This window comes from Bombus affinis, chromosome 14 (genome assembly GCF_024516045.1).
Source record: "Bombus affinis isolate iyBomAffi1 chromosome 14, iyBomAffi1.2, whole genome shotgun sequence".
Lineage (NCBI taxonomy): Eukaryota > Metazoa > Arthropoda > Insecta > Hymenoptera > Apidae > Bombus > Bombus affinis.
The window spans coordinates 3,482,914-3,507,992 of record NC_066357.1 but is presented as its reverse complement, the minus strand read 5'-3'; the positions used below and the strand labels follow the sequence as shown (position 1 = coordinate 3,507,992).

At 41.2% G+C, this 25,079-nt stretch overlaps 1 protein-coding gene across 7 annotated transcripts in view; it reads right to left on the bottom strand.

Annotated features, from left to right (window-relative positions):
- The window catches only part of LOC126924385 (serine proteinase stubble-like), a 76,680-nt gene that overhangs the window by 41,773 nt on the left and 9,828 nt on the right, over nucleotides 1-25,079 (bottom strand). For 2 of the 7 annotated variants that reach the window (XM_050738802.1, XM_050738809.1), the window contains exon 1: nucleotides 13,856-15,370. The gene's annotated coding sequence lies outside the window, so the exon portion shown is untranslated. The other 5 variants (XM_050738806.1, XM_050738805.1, XM_050738803.1 and 2 more) reach the window with 5 other exon arrangements.

Sequence of the window (25,079 nt, the reverse complement as noted above, 5' to 3'; positions counted from 1 at the left end):
TGGTTTTCCAAGTGAGAAATACCGAGAAAAAACAGGAGCCATGCCAGAGCCACGAGGAGATATTCGGATTTGAATCGATGATTGGCAAGGTTAGATTCTAAGTGGCGACCGTTTTGTCCCGGTAGAAATCTCGCGTTACCATTTAGAGCAAGCTGCTGCTGCTGGTACCGGTAAAATTTATGGCGGGCGGTGTATGACTGTTAGAAAGGGTGTTTCCACGACGGACGATGCATTTTAATGGCGACAGGGCCGGTTGGCCGGCTATTGCGCCACAGAGATGTATAGCGTCTACGTTTTCTCGCGTATCGTCCACACTCGAGCTGATTCGTCCGACACGAGTCTTTCTCTGTTCTTTCGAATTAATCTCTCTCCCAGGATTCTTTCTCTCAGATTAACTCGGTAAACGATTACAAGATGCGACGACGAGTTTCTACGGGTTTCTCGAATAGAAATTGCCCTAGGTATTAGTCCACGAAGATGGTAACGCTGGAGAAATTCTACGATTGCTTCCTGGTCGTTTCTAGCCGCTATTACTCGCAGGAGAGTTGCATATTACGTGTAAACAAAATAAATGAAATATTCTACAACGATCGTGATTTTTTAAACGGATACTTCCCTCGTGGAATAAGATATACAACCCTGTTCATGAGTGCGACGCTTAGCACGATTAGGAGAAGATATTCCTTTATTTCCTGAGCTTCGCGTTATTCAAGCGGATATCTCGATCGGTAAGAAACCTCTACGACAACGCAAGCGATACACTACGGAATATCGTGGTTGGATCTTCGATCGATCGCGACAAATGCATCGCTCGAGAGATCGTAAATTTATGAAGTAGCACGATGGTAATAATTGGTGTTATCTTGGGTACATCGCTATAAATCTCAACCCCGATACATCCAACTAATCGAACTATGTTCGAACATAGGACGATGAATACTTATAGATCGATTCAAGAATTATATCCTTCAATTTCAATGATATTTTATTCAAAACTGAAATGTCTTATGACGTGTATATCTCATGAGATATTATATTGAGAAAGACAAACATCTTAATAAAAGATAATTGATGATTGTGTATGGATGGGCGGAGTTGTAAAAATATATTTCTGAAGCGACCTGTATTCGCACGTGGCAACGCTCGCGTCGAGGCGGTACGCGATCAATGCCACGCAATATCGCGATCGTTCGCATCATGCAGCTCGATCTTCGATCGCGATCGCGCGATCCAGCTTGCTACAGGGGGTAAAAGTGACCCACTTCGGATCGTGCACGAGAGCTCTGTGCCAGCGTACACGCATTCATTTTTACAGGGTGATCACGAACGCGTTTGAAAATTCTTGCGTAAGTCGAAAGTAATACGTAAACTGCCGATGTTTATGCGTTTATAAGAAGTCTAAAGATGTCAGAACGTACAGAATAAAGGGAATTTTTGAAACCTCGTAGTACTTACAATATTTAGTAAACGAATCGAAAATTTCTTTAGCCTTCAGTCTTTTTTAGTCGTGTTCATAGAAATATTTTACAATTTACGTAAACGTCCACAGTCTGGTAATACGATTTCTGATCTCCAACGAGTTTGTCTCCTGCGTGGTTCAATGAACGCCTGTGCGCAGGGTCAAAGAACATCGGAGGACATCGAACGCATTAAGATACAAGTTGGAAATATAAATCTATTTTTAAACGATGTTAGAGAATTTTCCTTGACTTTCGTCAACGTCGTAAGAAGCTAAAGTAAAAGTACAAAAACGTATATATCATAGATACGATCTGAACAGGTAGTCGATTATTTACGAGGATGTCGCCGTGATTCGTCTTATGCGATTTGCCACAGTGTAAATATTAATTTAACCCCGCGGTAATCGTGATTTTCACCGACATTACGAGCGGAGTCCGGCAAGATCGGCGACCGCACGAATGAATCAATAGCCAAGCACGACGCACCGTTATTACGCGCTCGTATTAATAACGAGCATTAACAGACGATACGCACCGCGGCCGGCTGCGTAAAACACGTAATTACACCGCGATATTAATGATCGCCATTAATTCCACGCTGAAAATCGTCGGCCGTTGATGCTCGACGCCACCTAGAAACCGGCTTTCGATTGACACACATTCTCTCGCCCGCTCGCTCGCGTACCAAAGAGTCCATGGTTCGACTCGACGATCGGCCACGTTCCCGCTAATTGTTTTCCGCGAACTGTCTACCTCGAAAATTTATACTCTCTGCCTCGATGAGGACGAATGTACACTGGTACCCGAAAGTATTTAAACACTTACCATAGAAAACATTTATGTCCATGTTGGGTGTATCATACAAAACACATCGGTATTTCTTTAGCACTGTAACGAGGCACGGCCGCAATGATTATGTTGGTAAAGTTTGAAATCAATCTGAAAATGTATATACCATAGCATCGACAGTGGTACAAATTAAAAAATGTAAGTCGTAGAAGAGGAGCTTCTTAAGCCAGTGTTGTCGTAAAGTTAAGGTAAGATTATAATGGCGTAGCTGTCATCTGACGCAAAACTGATGGAATTGTAAATATGCCGTTTTACATGATAAAAGTACGAACACAATGTACACTTATCCTAATTCTAAAATTCTATTCAATAAAAGTAAATTTGACACTTTTTCAATTGTGCCACTATCAATGCCAAGCAGCGATATAGAACATATATACATACACTTCAAGTATACATACATTCCTTCCGAACTCCACCAGTATTATCACGCCAGTGCTAATGAAATTTCAATATGATTCGTGTAACTCTCATAATAATTCATAAAAGGTGCCTACAAAACTTCGAATACTTCCGTATATCTGTATATCATAAGTAATCGGTAAGATCGTCGATTTGTTTCTCGATGAAAAAACGTTATTATCTCGAAAGGCCGATCTCCATTTGGAAGGCTGACTTCTCGCGATTTCAGGCGTTCTCCGGATACGAAAAAGAACCGTTCGCGAAAAATTCCGCGCCATTACCGATTAATTGCTGATATTTTACCCGAAACATGGGCGAACTAACGGCCAGGAGATTGGATTTTTCTCGGTGGCCACCGATAATCGTTTTTACTTCTCCCTTTTTCTGTAGAATCTCGCGTGCTTTATCGGCCGGAGGATTTCGGCGAGCGGGAATATTCTTCTGCGGACCACCTCGAAACCGCTTTACTGACCGGAGGCTGTGCGTGTACAATTGTTGGCACACATTCGACGCTATGGCGAGGCGATCGGATCCGGAGGATTCAACCGGTTCGCCGGAATCGATTTTTTCTTGCTCGAACATCGCGGCTCGCTAGTCTAATTAACCGGCTCGTTCGCTCCCTGGCGCCATCATTTTATGCTTTTCCGTTGTCCCCCGTGCAATCCGTGAGTTTTATGGATGCAGATTGTTGTACTGGAGAAACAGTAAAAATTTCATGTCTTCGCCAGCACGCTATAAAGTATTCAATACTTTGACAGATAATATGACTGTGCTGACGCAAATTCATATTTTTATAAGTACAGCTGAAGAAATAGAATCTAAGCGGAAATTTGTACCATCTGCTAAATATTTTGCTAAGCACTCTATTTTGAATATTCCATACATTTTTCGTGAATACTGATGTCGTGAATACATCGTTCACTGTTTTGTATATCTTCCTAATCCACTTTATTAAATCGTAAAACAAAAGCGCACCAGTTGCGTCGCTAATGTTATGTACAATCAAACGATCTTTAGATAAGATCAGAAATTTTTAGATAATTACACGGAGGCAACGTTGGTGATGGCGAATATGTTGAACCTATCTTTCCTCGAAATTGCATTACACGATTCGCTCTAGACTAGAATCGCGTGTAGGGAAACGGTATTGGAAAGTCGTTGCTCTCAGCATTCAGCGAGGCGCACCTACGCGACAGTTGGGGTCAGGTTTCGAGGAAATGCCAATCAACGATCGATCAACGATCACGCGTTTGATTCGAGTTCGATTCACGATCGCGAAGGGACAGAAGAGAGCAGATGAAAATGCGAAGCTCGTTCGGCCGTGCCTTCCCACGAGCGCGATGTCTCCCGTTTCACTTGGCACGGTCGATAGCTTCGTGGCAGCCCTGCTAGACGAGATGTTAATTATTCACGATGATGTATGTATTATTAGCCTTGCAGCGGATCGGACCTGCCGGTCTCGGACCTCGCATTATATCCGTTTTATGGGAAACGACTCATTTCCTCACTCTGCGTCTTTCCGAGACTCTCCAGACACGGTAGCAACCCATGCGTCCTGACGATGGGCGTCTATTTGCCTAATCTTTCGTATTTTCTAATCCGATATTACGCGAAGAATACGATCATAAATATTGAAACAGCTAATTGCTACATCTAAATATTATGAATACTCTAACCGATTAACATATTTCAGATTCTTCGAGTTTCCATCGTGTTAATACGAATTCTTACGTATGATACACGCTGTACATCATCAGTGAAATTCGGTAGTTACTGTATGATATACAGGATGTATCTTTAATTACGAACGTATTCAGAAAGCGTTAACCAAAATTATTGCTGTAGGTACAAAAGTTTATACGACAGTCGACATTCTTTATTCTCCCTTGAATTCTGATGTTATTTTTATGGAAGAAAAATTACCGATTTTTAAGAGGATATACGTAAGAAGAAACAATTCAGCTACTCCTCTTCCTAATTTTCTTTTAATGTTTCAAATGCGGCGAATATCTCACTCGAAGTAATTGAAATCGATTCCTGCAAGGGGCACAGAGTGAACATGTTACGCACAATGCCCGTCAGCGGAACCGTGGGGATTTCAAGAGGCGAACGCAACGAAATCCGCGGGCTAAATTTATTGCCACACCGGGTTTTAACGGGCTGCAACCATTGACCCTTTGCGGTCCCTTGCCAGGCCACCGGTTGGTTGCACTGTAAATAAAAGCCAGTCCGGTGGCTGGTGCCGCGTGTACCGTAAAACAGGGTTACTAAAGTCGTATGCAACTTTGGCGTGCACACGCGCGTGTGTCTTCGTTTCCGTCGCACCGCGTTGCGTCGTATCTTTTAAAGCTCCCATTTGGCCCGTGTACCGTTTGCGACCGGATCGTTTCGTGAATCGTGCCCGCTAATTGGATTCGCTTAAAACGATCCCCTGTGCTACGGCTCATTAATCTCAGATATCGTTGATATCGCGAGAGGAGAGGATTAATGCGAGTTAAGCAGATAAAACATGGCACGGTTTAAGTGATTTTTTTCTAAAGAACGAAACAGTTAAAGTGTAGCATCGATGTTGTAGATTACCTTCCAAAGTAATTACACCGATATCGAACGAATTGGGAAACAGACAGGACCCTTAACTTTCCTTATTCTTCTGTTTTTCCCAATTACTATCGCCTTTTTAATTAAAAAATAACGGAGCACGATACGAAATTCATAACTTGTAACAAAGATAAGAAAAATATATATATATATTTCACAGATATTTGAAAACAAATTCCTCAAATCTGTGAAATGAACTCGTACGTCTATTAAAATGAAACGAAGAAGAAATAGGAAAAACTAGCTTCCATTCGGTATATATATCTGTATCGTCTACTTTTCATATTTTACGAACGGAACAGCCTGGCAGGACATCGTGGCACGCCATTTGGATTCGATCCGACAATATCATCCCCGATCCCATTTATCATGAACCGTCGAGGCACCGCTGGTAGTTTTGCAAGCGAACGGTTCGATAAATTTCAACGCGGCCTCCGATTGCCACGGGAAATAGGGTCACGATCGCTAATGGCCGTATCGGAGATCACTTATTTCCACTCCGATGTTGACAGAAAAGTCGATACCTGTGAATGGAATACAGATTTAAGGGCGGAGCTGCGGCCACAAGCGAACGACCGCTCGTCTACGCGTTCTAATTAGCGTATTTCAACTCGAAATTTCCCGGCGCGCTGCGTGCCTCTGATAATCAGCAATCGTGATGTCCGTGCCTCGCGATTTGCATCGAGATTTCGCGACGCACGTGACGAGGGTGTGTATTAGACGCGGTTACTATCATTTCAAATAAGAGTAACCATTTGAGAATTTGCTGAAGTAGATTATGGTCCTATTATAATTAAGAGACGCGAAGGTAGCGAGAATCTAATTTTTTAACGATCTAAGGATGTGTTAATAATAGCGAAAGAATTTTACGGTTCATAATAAAGCTATCGTCGAATAATACGTTGTCAACGATAAAATTTCATCCGAGAATGCAGTTTTCTATTCTAGAAATCCACAAAATCCAACTAATTCAATGTTATACGCGACACAAAAAAGTTTACTTCTCTAACGTTATTAGTTTTTCTGTTGCAATAAAATTTGAAGGAAGACGCCATCAGCCATCTGTATACCACAAAAAGAAGGAGTTAAATGGAACACGGAAACGAACAGTGGAATGCAAGCTTCCGTCACAGCTCGTAACAGCGGTCTCAATCTATCGCCGGATGTTTTCACAAGAACCCATGTCCCCGTCATTTCCGATCAGGCAATCGAACCATCGCCGCCTGTAATATCATTCGATTCCCCGTGGATCGTTTCGCTGTTTGTCGTAATTGACGACCATGCCACTATGTGTCCCACGAGAATTCCACCGATACGTGACGAACTTCTCTTCATTCGTGTCGCGCGTCCACCCTTTCCTCGTCACGCGCTTCAACCTTGTTTACCTTCGTGATAGGTTAATCGGTAGGTTTCAGACTTAACAATGGTGCACAGCGAATCGAGGTTTCTTTCCTTCGTAGAACCTATTGTTAATTAATTAGCCACTGTCACTTGCTACGTAGCTACCTATTTTTCTTGCGATATATCTACATGCATACATTTATATGGCTGTATATAGCGAGTAAATTATGGCAATTAATATCGTAACCTAAAATGAAATTTCAGATTTCAACTTTAGCGACGTAGCATTTAGAAAATATAGGAAGCTCTTGAAATTCAGCGTGTCAGTATTTGTGCAAGAATAAAAACTATAATTAATGAAAGAGCATCGCGCTGTATTTTCTGCACGTCATCGCCGCATCATTCATATTACGAGCTGTGCAAAAAACACGAGACCTAGATTTTGTTACATTCAATTATCATATTTATTGTAACCGTATAATCTATTTCATAATGAATTAAGTGGATTTTATAATCCAATGCATCGTATTTCCAGCGCGTCAAGCCCAATATATACGTTGAACATCTTTTATTCTAAAGTAGAGATTACTAATTAGTGATACACCACACTGATATATGTTAAAAAAGTTACCTCTTTTTCTCGTAATTGAGACGTATCGAATAAATCGCGATAACTAATATCTCCGTGCATTTCAAAATTCTAATTTTTGGGTCAACGAAGTAGAAACTACGTATAACGTAAACAAGTTTTCAATTTGAAGTCGTCTTTCAAGGATTACCAGCCAACTGGATGCCTTTTAGAGCTACTCTCCGCGGCACAACAAGTGCTTTATCATGTTCGTCGATACAATTCCAGGCGTTTTTCACGCGCCGTCGGTCGTTCCTCGAAGGCTAATTAGCCGGACCACGTTAACGACCGAACGCTAATCGAGACGCGAGAAAGCGCCCGTGCGAATTAGCCGCGTTAAACGACCTACGTTTCACGAATTCGCGTTCGATCTGCCGATTTTGGGTCAAATACTACAAGTATTATCTCCGAGATATAGAGGACAAATCTTTTGTGGTCCAGCGACCGTGACGATGAAATGGTTTAACGGCCTCTTCCGAACCGCAACAGAAATAATATAATAAGTAGAAGAGAGAAAGGGGTCGATGGAAACGTAGAGAGAATTTTTTGCGAACTCATACTACCCATTATGTGTCTCTATTTCAATCAGAGTAACAAATAAGCTGTGGACGTTTATGCAAATTAATATATCTATGAACTACGTATGTACATCTGTTAAATGGACGGTTTAGTCGTGTATCGTTAAAGTAACGATAAAGTTCCAAAATATTTTATACAACACATAGGTACGATACAAAGGTAACAATTTTCTATGGTAAGTGCCCAAATAATTTCGTGAGCCAATATACATTAAACGACGAAGATGCAACAATATAATTTATATAAAATAATTTGTATATTGTCGTGTTAATTTGTTCCGTATCGTCTGGCAAAGAACGAAGCTTGAAACTAGAGCGAAATGGTTAATGGTTGGTTGATCGGTAGCGCTCGATTCGAGAACAAAGTCGACCGTATTGTGGTCGACCTGGCTGCTGGTTCCCGGATGAAATTAACACCTGCGACTTTCGATGATAGCGAACTCGGATCGCTCGAGCGCGATATCCAAGGCAAGCGGCGCGATTTAATCGGGACACCTGGATGGATCGTCCGTTCGTTTTCGCTTCCATCGACACCGTACCAAACGATACCAAACGGAACGATATCACCGGTCTTTCTCTATCGCGTGGAACAAAAGGATTTCTCAGTGACTAGGTGAAATCCTGCCAGGATAGTATCACGAGCCAGATCGATATCATGCCTTGAATTCATAGTATATCGTATGGATTCACGAAACTCTTTCTCTAAGTTATTGTCTTTGGATCGGCATATAGTAAAGATGTTTGACCTTTAGTAATTCTACCTGATCTAATTATGGACAAAATTCTGTAACAAATTAGATGGCGAATGAAATAACAGTTTTTTCATTATATACTATGATTTCAATTTATAGAAAGAGAAAAATAAAAAAATAAGTTCTGTTTGATTTATTCATTTATTTAACGATTGTCTATTTCATTTTAAACAGTTCTTCGCTTATATGTGAATATTTCAGTTTGTAAAAGAATACAAAAACAATTCTCTTTTTCTTTCCGTCTGATTCTGGTTAAATTACCTACGACACGATACGATAATATGTACAGGCTATTTATAGGTATACGACGCTACTAAATTAACTAAACTTCCAACAATACGTTTCACGAAATGTAACACCGGTAACGAGAGAAACGCGGATAACCGTTTCATTTTCACTTCGTCGTCGCTATGCTTTCGAAGTTCTGTTCTCCATCTGCCTTGAGTGGAACAAAAGGATTTCTCGGTGAAACGTAGCGAAGGGGATCGATCGATATCTACATAGCTTGGAAACCTCATAACGCCACATGACTTTACAGTTCTAGACTGGCACGCGTTCTCCAGATATACCTGCTTGTCCTTTAACCTGTGGCTACAAAAACCGTATCCTCGTTCTCGTACCTAATTCGTTTAACGGTGATTCTACTGAATTTTATTCGAAGTGAAAGTGGAAGCTCGCTGTGAAAACTCGGTCGACCAGATAACCCGTGGGACATAGTCGTTAGACAATCAGAAAATAGGGTATCTCTGTTAGCGAAGAAACTCGTGACGAATCGATATAAATCTCCATAGATAGAATCGTTCTCATTCGGGATGCAACGATTGCACTCCGTGCTTTCGAGGAGCAAAGTCATCGTAGGCAATGAAACGACAAGTAGGCGACTGGAACGAGATGAAAGACTGTCTAACCCACTTAAAGAAACACAGACCAGGCAAGAAACGGACGAAAATAAACATCGCACGCGTGTAAAATCGTCATTCGACTCTGTTCCAGCTACTGATTAAACGTCTACAGCGATTACGACAATGACCGGGGTTCGTTCCATCGAACGAGACGCAAGAAGGAGAATCGTAAGTGTAGCTCGAAGTGGGTCGATTCGATTTTCAGAAGGAGCGCGGCCACTTGGTCGTGTGGCACTTTCACTGATTAGCTCTACGCTACTGTTCAAACGCATCGTCCTGCCGTCTTCGAGCCATCTGGCCAGCCAGATGATGGCTTTTACAGTTAATCACGGTAACGCCGACACTTTCTCGGTGAGATATTTTTGGATGCCACTTGAATATTCGTTAAAGTATATTTTATCAACTCATTGGCACACGTAAAACGGTCTGACATATCGTGGCTATTTATTATTAATTCGATTCTTACAGTGGCTAGAAAAAGTATTTGAAACATATTTTTGGTTTCCAACGAAGCGTTCTTTCGTCAGATATTTCGATCTATTCTTCCACTGTCAGACAATTCTTTACGTTTGAGAAAAAACGTAATTGATTTTTCGTTCGAATCTGACGACGTAAAATTTAAAATATTCAAAGTCGTCTCAGTCCTTTGAAATAAAAGCGAGATTGAGATATGAAAATTCGAGAAATACAGCTAGGTAGAAGACGGAGAAGATGTCTGAAATGGAAGTGTTATTTATTCAAGGAAGATCCAGTTGAATCACGAATTACGAGAATAGAGTAGGGCAACGACTCGTTTCCAGATAATGGATTGCTTGTTTTTGACGCGTGTTTCTTTGTTTCGCGATGGAGATACCTTATTACATAGTCTCGGTTATTTGAAACGGCTTAAAAAAACTAGTCTAGACGAGTTCTTCTCTCGTCTAGGTCGGTTCAAGACACGTCTAAGATTTTACGTCAACGAATTAGATACGCTGTGATAGATATATCAATAATGATAGGGTAAACTACGCAAGATCGGACTAGCTCGCAAGAAAGAGGAGATTCTAATAAGTTTTACGAAAATAATTCTACGATCCCGTCATCGTAAGGACAATATTCGCGAGTTCTCTCAATTTCGCTTCTCTCTTCGACAGCTCTTCCAACGAATTGCTTTCTAACGACGCTGGCCAATTTCGATACGCATGCTTTCGTGTCGAATCGAGTCGAATGCATCTTTACAGCCAAACGATTTCTAACTCGACTTTAAACTCAAATATACCAACTATGTTTTCCCTTGACAATCGTTTGTTCGATTTTCTAACGACGCGGTGTCACGTCGTCAACTCTTTCGAATTGAATCGAATGAAACGATAGAAACAGGTGTCCACACATGTACACATGGTTTCTGTTCCACGAGACACGAGAGCACGATGTTCGACGCCGGCTGGGAGAAAGTAAAAGGGACAATAGATATTCATTGTACGCGTTAGAAGGCGGCGGGTTACACGATCTCGCGCGATTTATTGCCCTGTACCACGGCGCTTTTCCGTTCCGACCTTCTCCATCCTCGTTCCTTCGCTATTTAGAACGATGAACGTTGCAACAGCATTGAAATTTAACAACTAATATAATATAAAATATTTGTACGGAGAATCCAAGGAATAGAGAATTATGTTCATCATTCGTGATTCATAAATGAAACTCGAATGATATATCTAATGAATATTCATAGATGTCACATTTCTCATCTTTTATAGAAAATCAATTTTAAGGTTCAATATATGTATCATCAATCAATTTCACATTAAAGCTATCTTTTCATTTGATTTTGAGGATAAATATATGCTACGATTATGAACATTGAAGAAGTACCGATAAAAATGTTTCGTAGAAAATAGCCGTAAGAAGTCTATGAATTAATAAATCATTATTTTTTGATACATTGAATTATCTTTTTTTAAATCGCTTAAAGACTTACTGCATTTCATCTATGGATCAATGTACATACAACGATGAACCACGTCATTCAGAGTCATGTGAAATTTTATTGTCACAGGAATCACCATCGAAGTAATTTATTGGTACCGTATGTCTTCCGAGGACGTCGCTTTATAGACTCCTGATTACTTCCGGTGATACATTCGTTCGCGAGCGACTAGTCCGCGTCGATTACGCGGCTCGATTTTATCGTGATATATTTATTTGCGTTTCCGATCTGTTCGCGAACCGGTTTGTCCAACAATGTATAACGAGAATACGACCACGTAGCCAGCTGACGATTTATATAATAAAACCGATCGATCTGAATGAATCACGGACTCTATTTTTGTTTTCCATCTTGATTTATGCTGTATATTGACGGAGTAGTTTTTAGAAAATTTATGGAGATGGATAAGTGGTTTGAAAAACAAAACTGACGTTAATCACATTATGCTAGTCGATTTATATTCGATAGATCACAATTATCCAAACACTAGAATATCTATTTATTTATTTATTTATCTACTAAATCACGGGCTCTAGCTCGATGGTACAAAGAAGAAGAGGAGTTACAACAATGAATAATAGCTGTACAACAAAGAAAACAAAAAAAAAAGGATATAAATATATAAAATATAAGACGTTCAATGGAAGTTAAACTACGATAACGCGTCATTTTCATTGCATTGCTGCGTCGTCTGAACATATAATAAGATCCAGAGAACAGGTAAATTTGTTCGGAGATATTACTCGAATAGTTCCATAATTTGGTGACGGGGTCACTAAATCTAAGATCAAAGATGGAAGACCAAAAAAGCATTGAAGCTAACATCAAACTTAACAAGTCGAAGTAACAGATTTTAAATAGGTCAAAAATTTCAAAAAAAAAAAAAAAGAAAATTTCCAACTAGAATCCTAATTCGAATCCTTAATATAGAAATCAAAGTCGAAGACTCTATCAGAGTTACTAACTCAATGAAAACATCTGTGTTCGAAGAACAGGCAAGCTAATTATGCACGATCTGTCCGATTTCCATTAGCGAGGGCTTCACGAGGCTCGTCAGAGCCTTCATTTTTGTTATTCGGAAGGCGTGACTGATTCACAGGAATTAAGTCACTTTCGTTTTAACCTGCCTGAGCGGAATACCAACGATAAAGTGGTAATTCGTGTTATAACAGCCACCCTACTTGGGTTCGTGTTAAACACGTCGCAGAAAATTGCTGAGAATTCACGAACCTGATGCACCATATTTCTTCGTTTCTCAACAAGAGCGGTCGGATTCGGCAGCCAAGTAGGTCGTACGCCTGCTTTTAAAAGCATCCTCTAAGAACGCCGCTAATAAATGTTCTAATTGCGTGATCGTTAATGTATTTCACGAAAAAAAAATTTACGAGCTTCGTGGTTCGCGTTTATTATTTTTTCTCATGATTTCTATCCGCAGTCGAAGAGGATTGAAATGTACAGAGAGATGCTGTATGGAAGAAACAGTATTATTCCGGCGGGAATTCGATAAACTCGCCAACGAGAATTTTTTTCAGATTCACGAAGTCAATGAGCATGAAAGCTAGCTGGAGCAGCTGTCGGTTCGAGGAAAATTTTCCTAGTAAAAGATCGGTAACCTAGTTCGCGACATTCCGCGATGTCTCCGTGTTATTATGCGTTCCTCACGGAATGTTTTTGCCCACGCAAGAAAGTATCTACATAAGAAACAGTGATCGACAGATGTTCCAACGAGCTTCGTAAAAACGAAGAATCTCCAACCTGGATTACAATCGCGTTCCGTGTCTGTTAGTCACCGCAAGTTTCTTGTGAAAAACTTTCGTGTATATTAAATATCAACATAGAAAAGAAAATTCTGAGAATAAGCTGAAACGTTATGTCGAGTGTCGGAACATGACGCAGAGAATTACAAAGTATTAGGTCATTCTCTAAGTAATATCATTTACGTGTAACTTGTACAAGATATGTAATTTCGAAACTTTAAAAAATAAAGTTTACCGTGTATGAAGATCAAAGCAGGAAAACATAGCGTGTAAATAAATATTTGTCAATTTTAACGTCGCTTTGTAATCGAACAGAAGAAATTTCATGTGACACGATGAAAAATGAAAATAACCTGTTAAGCCTAAAGATGTTACTCTTTCAAGAATACTTGGTAAGTTGACGGAGTTTTGTGGAAACAAAGATACGATTATTAAGACACCCAGTATCTTTAACATCTCTATAAATATTACAAGAATTTTCAAAGGGATAATATACACGTGTCTAACTTCAAAATCAAATACAAGGAATAATCTTACTCGTGATAAAATCCAATTAAGATCAAATAGACGACAATGTTACGGAATGATCGTCTAATAAAATAAAAAAAAAAGCCGAACTCACCGATTTGAAGCAGCTCTCACGTTCTGCGAAGCGGAGCATTCACCCTTTCTTCATTCTTCATCCATTCCTCTGGATCCAGGATCCTCGACAAAAACCTCTGGTCTCCGCGAGAACCCAGACACTGGATCTTCTTTGATCACGATCACATGTGCCACTGAACTCCGAGGAACCACCCCGTGTGTCTGTTCTTCTGGTCGAAAGGTGAAATCCAGTCGAATCCAGTCTGACTGGATGACTGGACGCCTCTTGGATGATTCACCTGTTGACTTTTCCACGGAAATCGATTCACCGTCTACGATCTCGAAGAAGAGAAGAAGAAAGAGAGAGAGAGATACAGAGAGAGAGAGAGGGAAAGAAAGAGAAAGAGAAATTGAGACACGTTTCGACTACTGTTCCTAAACGACGTTCAATTAGTATCGGATCGATCACGATCGATCGTTCCCTTCGTGTAACTCCGAACGGTCGATCATCCACGATCGCAGTCACGTTTCACGGCTAGATCCTCAGGTTGAATGGGAACTCGATCGATATCAGACTCCGTTGATCGGTCGGTTGATCGCGATCCACGGAGGCAGAGGCCACGTCGGGCTCCACGTGCACGCGGTTCGACTACCGGTCGGGCTTTGAGGATCGGCTGATTGCGTCCAGTGTGGACGAGGAACTCGTGGTAGAGAGTAGGGAGCCGCGTGCCTGCAGAAACCACGTGCCGTCTCCCGCCAGGAATACCGGCTTTGATTTCCAATCTCGCTCGTGTCTTTTAATAAGAGGCTATTATCGAATTAAATATTTCCAACTCCATTGTCTTCGTGTGTTCTTCGTAAAAATAACCTTACTAAATCAAATTTCTAAAAATGTGTCCAATCTTTCCTTGGTATCTGATTTAACAAACCAACGTTATTAAATCAAATTCTCGAAACTCTATTGTCTTCGGTAGAACAATGTTCGTATGTGTGGTTACGAAATGTTTAGAACAAGGTTGAGAGCGATTGTCGTAGTTGGACAATGGTTTAAAATGGTCTATCAAGATATGGTAGATCGGAATAAATTATGAAAATCGTTACAGGCACGAGTGACACGTGCGATCAACACGGCGCGACGCGCGAACCAACACTACGAGCGACGCCGACCCGAGGTTTAACAATCGCATCGACACCGATGTCGCATCGAGGACAGACGAAACGAAACGTAAACAGCCGATAGCGGCACAGGCTTGAACGATCGAAAGGAAAATCCGTCGCGGTTAATTTCTTCGACTAGTAAAACAATGCGTGATTGGAGTTATTCGTGTGACCTGTTTCGACGATTCGACCGAACATAACGATAAGGGAAGACGAAACGTTAGTTTATCGAAGTACACGGTTGTTCGAAATACCTTTTGGACATATCGAACGGGGAGAACAGGGACAAAGAATGGAGGAAGAGAGAGGCGGAGAAAGGGTGAGGCAGGGAGGCCGTTATACGACGCAAAGAGAAGATCGTAGATATATTTACGTATGTAAGGTATACGTATATGTACGTAACTGCCTACCAGTACGGTCCCTCTCGCCTTTGGGCGAAGTGGGTCGACCTCTTGGAGAACAGTCGAGGCCGACGGCCTCCTCTCGCGCTACCTGTCTCGTCCGAACGTCTAGTCCTGTGTCTCCTCCCTCTGTGGACATCGCTGCGAGCCATCGTTAGAAGGATCGTCTCGATACTCACGTCCCTAGGATATTACCTTGCCTGTGAGATTGTATAAGATTGGTTAAATGAGAATGGAATTCGATGGTATCTATAGTGGCTCACAAAAGTATTTGAACATTTACCGTAGGAAATTATGTTCACATTGTTGTACATGTTATGTAAAATATTTGGAAATTTAATTAGCATTATAATGAAACACGGCTGTCAAGATTATATCGATCAAATTTGAAAGCAATTTGAAGATTATAGAAATTACAAGATGTTTATTTCAAGTACGTTTTATAAAAATTAGTAAACAGCATAAATATAGGAATTGCAGGATATCGCAAATATATATTTAACAAAAATTAATACACAGGATGGCTGGTCTTAAGTATACAGTAAGCGTTGCATATAGTTCCACTGAATATCCAGGTTTATTAATATAATATGATTATTAGCCTAAAACCTAGTCCCATTAGGTAGACTATTATTATAGTAAGATCGTTCGACATAACTGTTGTAATTCATGACATTACTGGTGTAGTCGTTCTTATTGTGAAATCGAGTGAGGTAAAAGGAACATGAAGCGCGCGAGCACGATGATAGCAAGCTAAGAGAAGAAGATGGAAAGGATAGGAAAACGAAACCTCGCCTCTCCGCGGCCAAGGATCATTAATATTCCTGCATCGGCTGATTTCTACGGGAAGTTTTCGAATTGAAATATCGCCACGGCTTTAGACACAACCGAAACGCGGTCTACGCCTCTCGACGCCACTCTCACCAGTTTTTGAAGTTTTCGCTCTAATTCGCTGGCCTAACGAGTACCGTCTTCTGCGAACCAGCAAGAAAAATTTGCTGCGCAACCACGTCCCCGTTTAATTGTTCCTCCAATTGACTAACTAATTCGTTTCTTTCATTCTATTTCAAATTGTATATCGTTGCATCAATTGTTTTTCCCTACAAGAGGAAAGAAGAAAAGGGTTTAAATAAATTGTACTTACGTATTGAAAATTAAATGGTATCAGTCCATGTATAATAGAGCTCATCAATTTTTGCTTACTATCTATTCTTCCTTTCGCACGATAGAAGCTCACGTTCAAATTAGTGATTTCGATTGGCAAAGAATCGATTAAATCAGATAAAATCAACTGAAATTTCGTTCCAACAAATGCAGTTTAGATAAATGGAGTTGTACTGTATTTTTGAACGACAGTGTAGACGAGTATCTTCTATTTGCTTATTCCGTGAATACGGAATTGTAGGAGCATCTACGGTTCGCTTGTAGCTTCGAGATAATAGCATTTGAATATTTACTTTCCCCGAAATTGCTCGTTCAACTCGAGCAACTTAATTACATCGCAACGTCATGGCCGGAATATCGCCACTTATTTATGAATATTATTATGAAAGCACAAACGCCCGAGTTTCCTTTCTCAACAACTTCGTATCGTTTATATTTGCATTCTGAAACCACTCCTACAGAATTCCGATCGTTATCAGCTAGATATATATACTTAGATGTACCTGGTGAAAGATCTTTGGCAGAATAGAAACACCTTATGTGGAAATAAGACACCGTGTCGCTGCTTTTCAATCTAAAAAAACAATCCCACCTGTCAAACCTAAAAAGATGAAAAATATTGCAAGTTTCGAGTGACTCTAATAAGACGAACGGGCATCTGGATTTCTGATAGAACAGTAGAGAGAACGGTGAGAAGAAAAGTAAGACAGTTAAATCGTTGACAGTCATAGAAACAATGAAGAAAGAATCGCTTTCACAATAAATGGAGAAACAGATGTGGCGTTAAGGACATTCGTTGGGAGATAATGCATCGTGTGTATCGAGCGCAGCCGGACGCTCTCCGACGCGAAATGCATTTCCTTTCTCGGCTCGTAACTGGTGCGTACGCCGTGGAAATAATGGCCAATTCTGCATACGCGTTCACCATATTGTTACAGAAGGTTCCTCGTTGATTATCTGGCACAGGAGAAACTTTTTAGTTTCGATATCCCATGAGGATTAACGCCGCGCGCAGTCGACGACGTGTAGATAATTGCCGACAAACAGAGCCACTCTTCCAATTAGCCCGGAGGAATTAACACGTTTCACGCTGGGCATATTTAAAGCTATCGTTTCATCGTATTTACTAGAAAATAATTACTATTGTCACGAGGTTAACAAGGCAAAATTCTATTTTCGCGAATAGCTCCTAATACACAGTGTCTTAGTGATCATGACACAATCGACAAGGGAGTGACTGTACGTAAAAGAGTAAATCGACAATATAGGGAAAAATGACATTTTTAAGACGATCGAGTTTGAAAATTTGTCAAGTGGATATATTCGAACTTGGTTAATTTCGCACTGGACAGAAGCGAATATACCAAACAAATTTTCGAATTGAATTTTCTAGATACGAAGCGCAGCGCCGTATAAAAAAATGTTGTTTTATATTTTCGATCCATTTTTTCACGAATAATTAGCAATTTACCGATTGTACCGTGATGATTGGAACACCCTGTATAACAAACTATTCGTCAGCGAACAGCTGGGTTCGTTATCGTTTCGGTTTTTCGTCGCGATGATTAACAACGCGAAGATTTTACGGATTTCTCATAGCGTCCACATGCCGGGTCCGATCTAATCACGGAAAAATACCGCGACGTTTCTGCACGCTGATAACTCGACGACCTGGTGAAAACTGCCGCGTTAATTAAGCCGCAGCTTTGTATTAAACGCGTCCACTAATTGCGAACGCGTGAGCCAAGATATATTGCGATGAGCTAGATACCGAAGAGAGAGAAAAATAGAGAAATAGAAGGAAACGTTTATAGGAGGCTCGCGAGTCCTGGCCGCGTATAAAAATCCGGCGATTCAGAGTGGAAATGTCAGGTAAACGCCTGATGAAACCGAGACTCTTTTTCCTTCAGGTGGTAAATGGGTAATTGACACGATTAATTAACCCCTTTTCCGTACTACGCTCTTTGTTCCGCATTGTCGTTTCAACTGCCTCGACTCCTAACCTTTCCAGCAAGTTTCACTTGTAATCTCCTATTATTATCTGACCGTAATAGAAACCTGACGTGACTTAAACATCGACATCCCTCAAACTCGTCCAGTTTACTGTTCTAGGCTTTTCGACGTGACAATTCCCTCGTTTCTGTTGATGTGACGCGAACCGCCTGACCTATGTAAGCTTACACTACGAAATATGAATAAATATTCTGGGGCAATGAGTACTTTTATCGTGTAATATAAGTAGTACACCTTATCGTACAGGTTGGCTAATACATCATATAGAAGAGAAATGGATTTCTTAATTACGTTACCGATATGGTACCATTTCTTTGGCTAATGGGAAGACACCAAGATACGTTGCGAAGCTCGAGGAGATCGAGACACGCGGTTGAGATGCATTTTCTTTTCACGGTACACTTGCGTCGCGTATATCGCGGCCGCCGTTGATTCCATTGTTTCCACTCGGACAGCGGAGGTCCGACAGGACTACGTTGAAAAAGGAATTTCTCCTCGTTGCTTAACAATCGCTTTCTTTTTTCACTGTTACCTGTTCGACGTTCTTTTTCCCTTCGTCGATATCTTTCATCGTGACGTTATCGAGCTCAGCTATGTTTATCGGATTAGAGAAGCCTTCCTCGAGGATCAAAAGGAAACTTACGTGGCACTGCTTCGCAAATCGGCCAATTCATAAAATATAATAGCTGTCCTAAGATCTTCGAGCGGAGGTGTAACAGTGCACGTCCAATATCAATCTGCTTGCAATTTTAATTTTCGTTCGGTATCTTTGTTGCAATATCCTCCGCGATCTTCGATAGGAACGCAGCGGTAATTGTATCACGCGAAATCCGGCTTTAACGTTACGGCATAAATCGCGTAGGCAATCTTGGCTTTGCATACATTTAAAATACATGGCGGACCCTCTGCGGGGGACCAGACTCATTTGGAATGCGTGGTGGCCCGGGGATGCACGCAGCCGATTAGCCGAACCGGAATTCACCACGCCACCGGATGAGATGACTTAGAAACCGTCCTCCTCCTTCCCATTTCGGTCATCGACGTTACACGAATGCTCGAAATTGCTGGCTCGGCTTGGTCTCGTTAATTGCGCCTCGTTATAAGAGTAGCCGCGTAGAAAATAAAAAAGAAAACGGAAGAAAGAATAATGGAGAAGGATGCACTTGGTTGTTGCATCGACGACGACACGCGTGTTCGAGTTCGATGGGCTTGCTTACCACGGGGTGGCCCCGAGGTATTCCACCGAGAAAAATGTAGCAAGTTCTTGTTGCCTTGTAACGATGCGTGCTAAGTGAAATTTTAATTAGGACGGCCCTCTTTGGATCTCGTGTAAGGGCTTGCTAATTGCGCGTGTGGGCTCCTTCGGCGATGATACGAGATTCACGACCACCTACGCTGAGAGTTTTAGGTTAGAGTCGCAGACTGACGGAGTGTTTTAGCAATTTATGCCTGAAAAATATAGTTTCAGAAAACGTTCCCGCATACTGTTATACGGAAACGAATTTTAACATGTCACTTTTGTGGCGTTGTTTATAGTTTTCGAATTAAATATACAAAATAAAAAATATATTCCAATACAATATATATGTGATATCTTCTTCTTTAGTTATATGCGTATATAAAAATACGAATATGCACGAACGTCTATCTAAAGTGTAATAATCATCTCCATGTTAAAGCCGTACATCGCAATTTAGATTACGCTGTTTAGATAATCCTCGAAAATCATTTTATATCTCCATATCCGGTAGAATATTACCGATTCAAGTGAACATTTCATCGCTATCCGGCATCAACTACGTTAACTATGTAAGTACATGTAGCAGAATTTACCGACAGTATGGGATTTAATGGAATCAATATCCGTTCACTGGGAAACTTGGAAACTAAAGTTGAGCTAGATAAAGCCGCAACTTTGAATATTGCTCGTTTCGACGAGCCGCAGCCTTGATCGTTGGAAGCACGACAAGGAGGAACACAGGCGAGAATGAAACTGGCACGAGGCATAAATTCGATTCGCTGCGCCGATTCGTGCCGAATTTTCGTGGCGTGTGTGCGCCCCTAATTGACACGGACGGCGATGGCAGGTTTACGACGGTCTAAAGAGGAATTTCCACGGGCGAAACCCGCAGGTTTATTGGACGAGACGCAGTTAAAAGGTCCCCCTTTACGGAACTTGTCACGCACGATTCCGATCTCTGACTCTGTACATTCTTCCCTTTCCCTTCGCGACGAGCACGTTCCTCTTTGTCGCGTTTTCGTTTACCCTGCGGTTGAGCCAAGTCTTCGTCCTTTTCCTCCTCGACGGAAGTGGGTCACTTGGACCACGGTCGGCCACAAAGACAACGGCTCGTCGTTGAATTGAATTTATTTACGCCGCTCTGTTCATCGCGCGTAATTGAGTTCGATATCGATCGAGATGTCCTCTTAGTCCCTGTCCACTTCTTACCTTCTATCCTTTATTCTGTCTTTCAGACTCGTTCGCCTTTGCCGGGCAATTTGGTTCGAGAGTACTCTCTTCGTAGAGGGTTGGTCCGATGGAATATTACAATCCCTGGTCATCCAATCAGGACCACTCGAAATCTACGATATTTTTCACGTTTCTTAATAAAATTAAGCGGCGTAGACGAATTCTAGTAGCAAGATTTTATTAATTACTAAGATTCAAAGGCTCATCTCGATAATGAATTGAATATATTTGTAGCAGAGTGAAGGCAACTCGTGTAATGACTGTTTTACACCGTGTAAAGTCAGGAATTTTAATTTAATAAGCAGCGCAACGAGCCACGAAACACGCTACATAGAACGAAGAGAGAACCAAAAAGATCGTTGAGAACACACGAATCTCTCTTGGATTTACTATGTTGGTCGTAACACTTCCGTAAATTATACAATAAAATCCGAAGAACGGTGTCATTGGCGGCAGACGGGTCGTTTCGTTTTAGCTTCGTCGTTATAATCCTCTTGGGTCTTAGACGATCGAGTTTACATTTCTCAACGGCGGTGCCACTTCGCAAGTGTATTAGGGAATTGCGTCCATAATGCTGTCGACACATTATTAACTAATGCATTAACTAATATAATCTTAACTATCTAAAACTTAGATGCTAGGCTCTTGGTCGTACCGTCGACATAACTGCTGAATTTCTGCTTTTGTACATTTTAACGAAAATAGTTGGCAGGACGAACGAAACTGTAATTATTAACTAAACCGAGGATACTTTAAGATTCAGCGTGAAGCTGGCATAACGCGTTGAAGAGATAGTCGAGCCTGTTGCAGGGTCGACTCTCTCTTCTTAATTATCGACCACGTCTCCAACAGAATTCCCGTTCTCGTCGTGGCCCCTTCACGGGAACGCACTTGCGTTTAATTGCTTTTCAAGGACAGAGAAACGACGGAAATGGAGGAGCAAACGGGCGATCGATCTGCAGGACGAGCCACTCGATACGTTTTTTTTTTTTTGCCTCCTTACTTATTCTTTTTGAAATATTTGTTTTATTTTTAATCGTGAGAAGTTTGATGGCGATTATGATGCTTGGACGAAGGGCTTCGTTTATTCTTTCGTAATATTTGTTTTATTTTTAATTGTGAGAAGTCCGATGGTGGTTGATAGCTGGGTTAAGGGCCCTGTTTATTCTTTTGTAATGTTTCTTTTATTTGTAATCGCGGGAAATTGTTGATGGTTGTTGATGATTGAATTAAAGGCTCCGTTTATTCTCTTTTAATTGCCTCCGCTCGATATCCCCACCCCTCCTCTAGCCCTCAGAATTTCCAATAAACTTAACAAACGCACGCGGCGGTACGACGAGTGCCAGACGTGGCAATATATTTTAATTAACTCGATATCAGCGATAAATACCAACTTCGCCGCGAGTTTTTTGGTACAGTTAAAACACAGTTAATCGCATGCCTGACGATGAGCCATGTTCTTTCTTTCCGATATTCGTCCCTCCGTGCCTCGTTATTCAACTGATTCCGAGATCTATAAGAAATCGAAACGCGTTTCTTCTTTCTCCTTTTCTGAACTATTCGAAATCGTATTTATCGTCAGGGTTATTGGCGACTACCTATTAGAAGACAATTAAAAATAATTTTATTATTAGAAGATAATTCGTTAAAAAACAGAAATATATGCCGATACTTTTTGTAGTCATTATACATCGTGTATAATAACTGACATTTGTACGACATGCGTTGTGTCGCCGTTGGTCGTCGTGGTGGTCAGAAACGTATAAAGAAGCATTGAATAAAATGTGGTCGAGAAAAATAGAAATTGCGAGAAATAAGCGATGATTCTAGGTATTTTCGAGGGAATTTCCCAAAGGCTAGCATGCTGAGAGGCTATACGTTAGGGAGCCAGGGATCAAGAACCACTATGCACCATCGATAACGTTCACGCATTCCTGTAACGTGTCGCAGAAACGCGAAGAAAAAGCGGTGGCAACACGCGATAACGGTTGCCGGGATCTTCGTCGTGTCACTGGGTCGCAATACACATTTTCTAGCGGCATTTTCTGACCCCGCTTCTCGCCGCATCCGTTCACCACGGGGTACACCGGAATGATGATAAATACAAGGAGAAACATTTCCTAGGGGAGATATTAATTTGTTCCGTCTGTTGCGTATGGCAACAGGGACGCGATATTATACTACCGCTCATCTATACTTTCCGTGTATTTTGTCATTTTCATATTGACAGCTTTGTATCTCGTATTTACGTCGCCCAGAGCTGTGTTTACATATTTCGATAATCTGTACTTTAGTATCTTCAGCTGTCTTGGATATCTTTACAATCTTTAGATATTCTTTGTTTTTTTTTATTACGGTCTTTCATCGATTCTTTCTTTTCTCTCTCGATATTGGTTATCGTTCTTACGGCTTATAATTCCTCGTGGTACGTTGGCGCTTTCGTTTTAGTGGAATCCCTTTTCTCTTGCCTTCGTGCTATTTCCTACGACGTGAATCTCGAATAAATAAATTATAATGTTCGAATGAAATTCCTCTTGCCGAAATAAATCTTGAAAAGAGTGCGAACCTTCAGCTACTTATTTGTTATCTAATCCTTTCGAAAATGTCCAGGAAGTCTCGTCAACCTACTACGCGTTTATCGACGCCGCTGTTTTAACTCGACCAATGAAATTCGTACGTATAATTGATGGGATTAACCGCTGTCGAATTTTTCATCGAGTTGAAACCATCGCAAGGTATCATGGATTACGGAGGCGCAATTAAACGAAGCACACTGAGATTTATCATCGCGAAGCTAATTAAAAAGTGGGAAACGAGAGATCGCCCGTTCCGTTCTGTAAACCGGCATTGGCCCAGTAAGAATCTTCGTGCAACATTCGGCTGTAAAATTAACCATTCGTTCCGTACACTGTCTCTTCCAGCTTCGGTGCACTCGAATCCCTCGATTTATCTTATTTCGCCGGTCGGCGAAGTTCTTAGCGTCGCCGATGGTATTTCGATACATTCGCGAGCTTAAGTCTCGATCTTCGTTTGAGATACGACGTCTCGTACGATCTGGCCGTGCTCCAACATTCTTTCCCCCTGGTGATTTTACTTTGTATACTACGACGATGTATTGTCGACTACGACGAACGCCGAGCGAATACCAGCGATATTTCGACGTTCTCGCGAACACAAGCTTTGAAAAATTCGTTAAAGCATAAAACGTGATAAGAATGGGAATATCGGAGTCTCTATCGGTGCTTGACTTTTACCACTTCGCATTTGTTGAGAAAATAAGAGCGGAAATAACGTTGTTTTGAAGGTTTACCTTCATTTTCTAAAATTGCGTCCTCGGTACCGGTTATTGTCGCCAACATGCGAGTAACGTTACGTAATACGTGGTAATTTTCGGAATCACGAGATCGTCGGCCTGATAAAAAGATGGCGAATCAAAAGGAGAAGGATGAAAGTGCCGGTTGGCGAGACGCGCGGTTTCGTAATAACGCTGAATGGGAAGAGGAAGCAGATGGAAAAAAAAGCAGGTGGAAGTCGTGGGTGGAAACGAGCCAGTCTATTGTTTGTCACGGGCAACGATCTTGACGCTTTGCCTGAGTCTACAAGCGCGTGCATGCGCGTGCTCGTTTCGCAGAACGTTGAAATAAACGCGGCCTTGTTCTGCATGTTAGACGAAACCTTGAAGAGAAGATTGAAAAAGTATTAACGCTAACTTCTATCCTTCTAATGGATTTTTAATCTCTATTATCCGTTTCGCTGTTGGTCAAATACCATAACTGAATCTCTCAGAAGCTGCTGATCGACTTCGCTTTTTATGGGCCTTCTGATCGAACAAGATTCCATCGCACAAATACACGATTACACAAACATACGGCATAAGTACTTTTTGCAGAGAGTTTCTCGATTGCAAGTTGCAGAAGTACGCAAGAAGAAGAAAACGCACGTTCGTTGCGTGTGCATTAAGCGTAATCGAAGCGTTTCTCGAGTAGCAAAAGAAATCATCCACGAGGATCGACGTTTCTGAATGAACGGACTGTCGCTGGCGAAACGAAAGCCTCAAT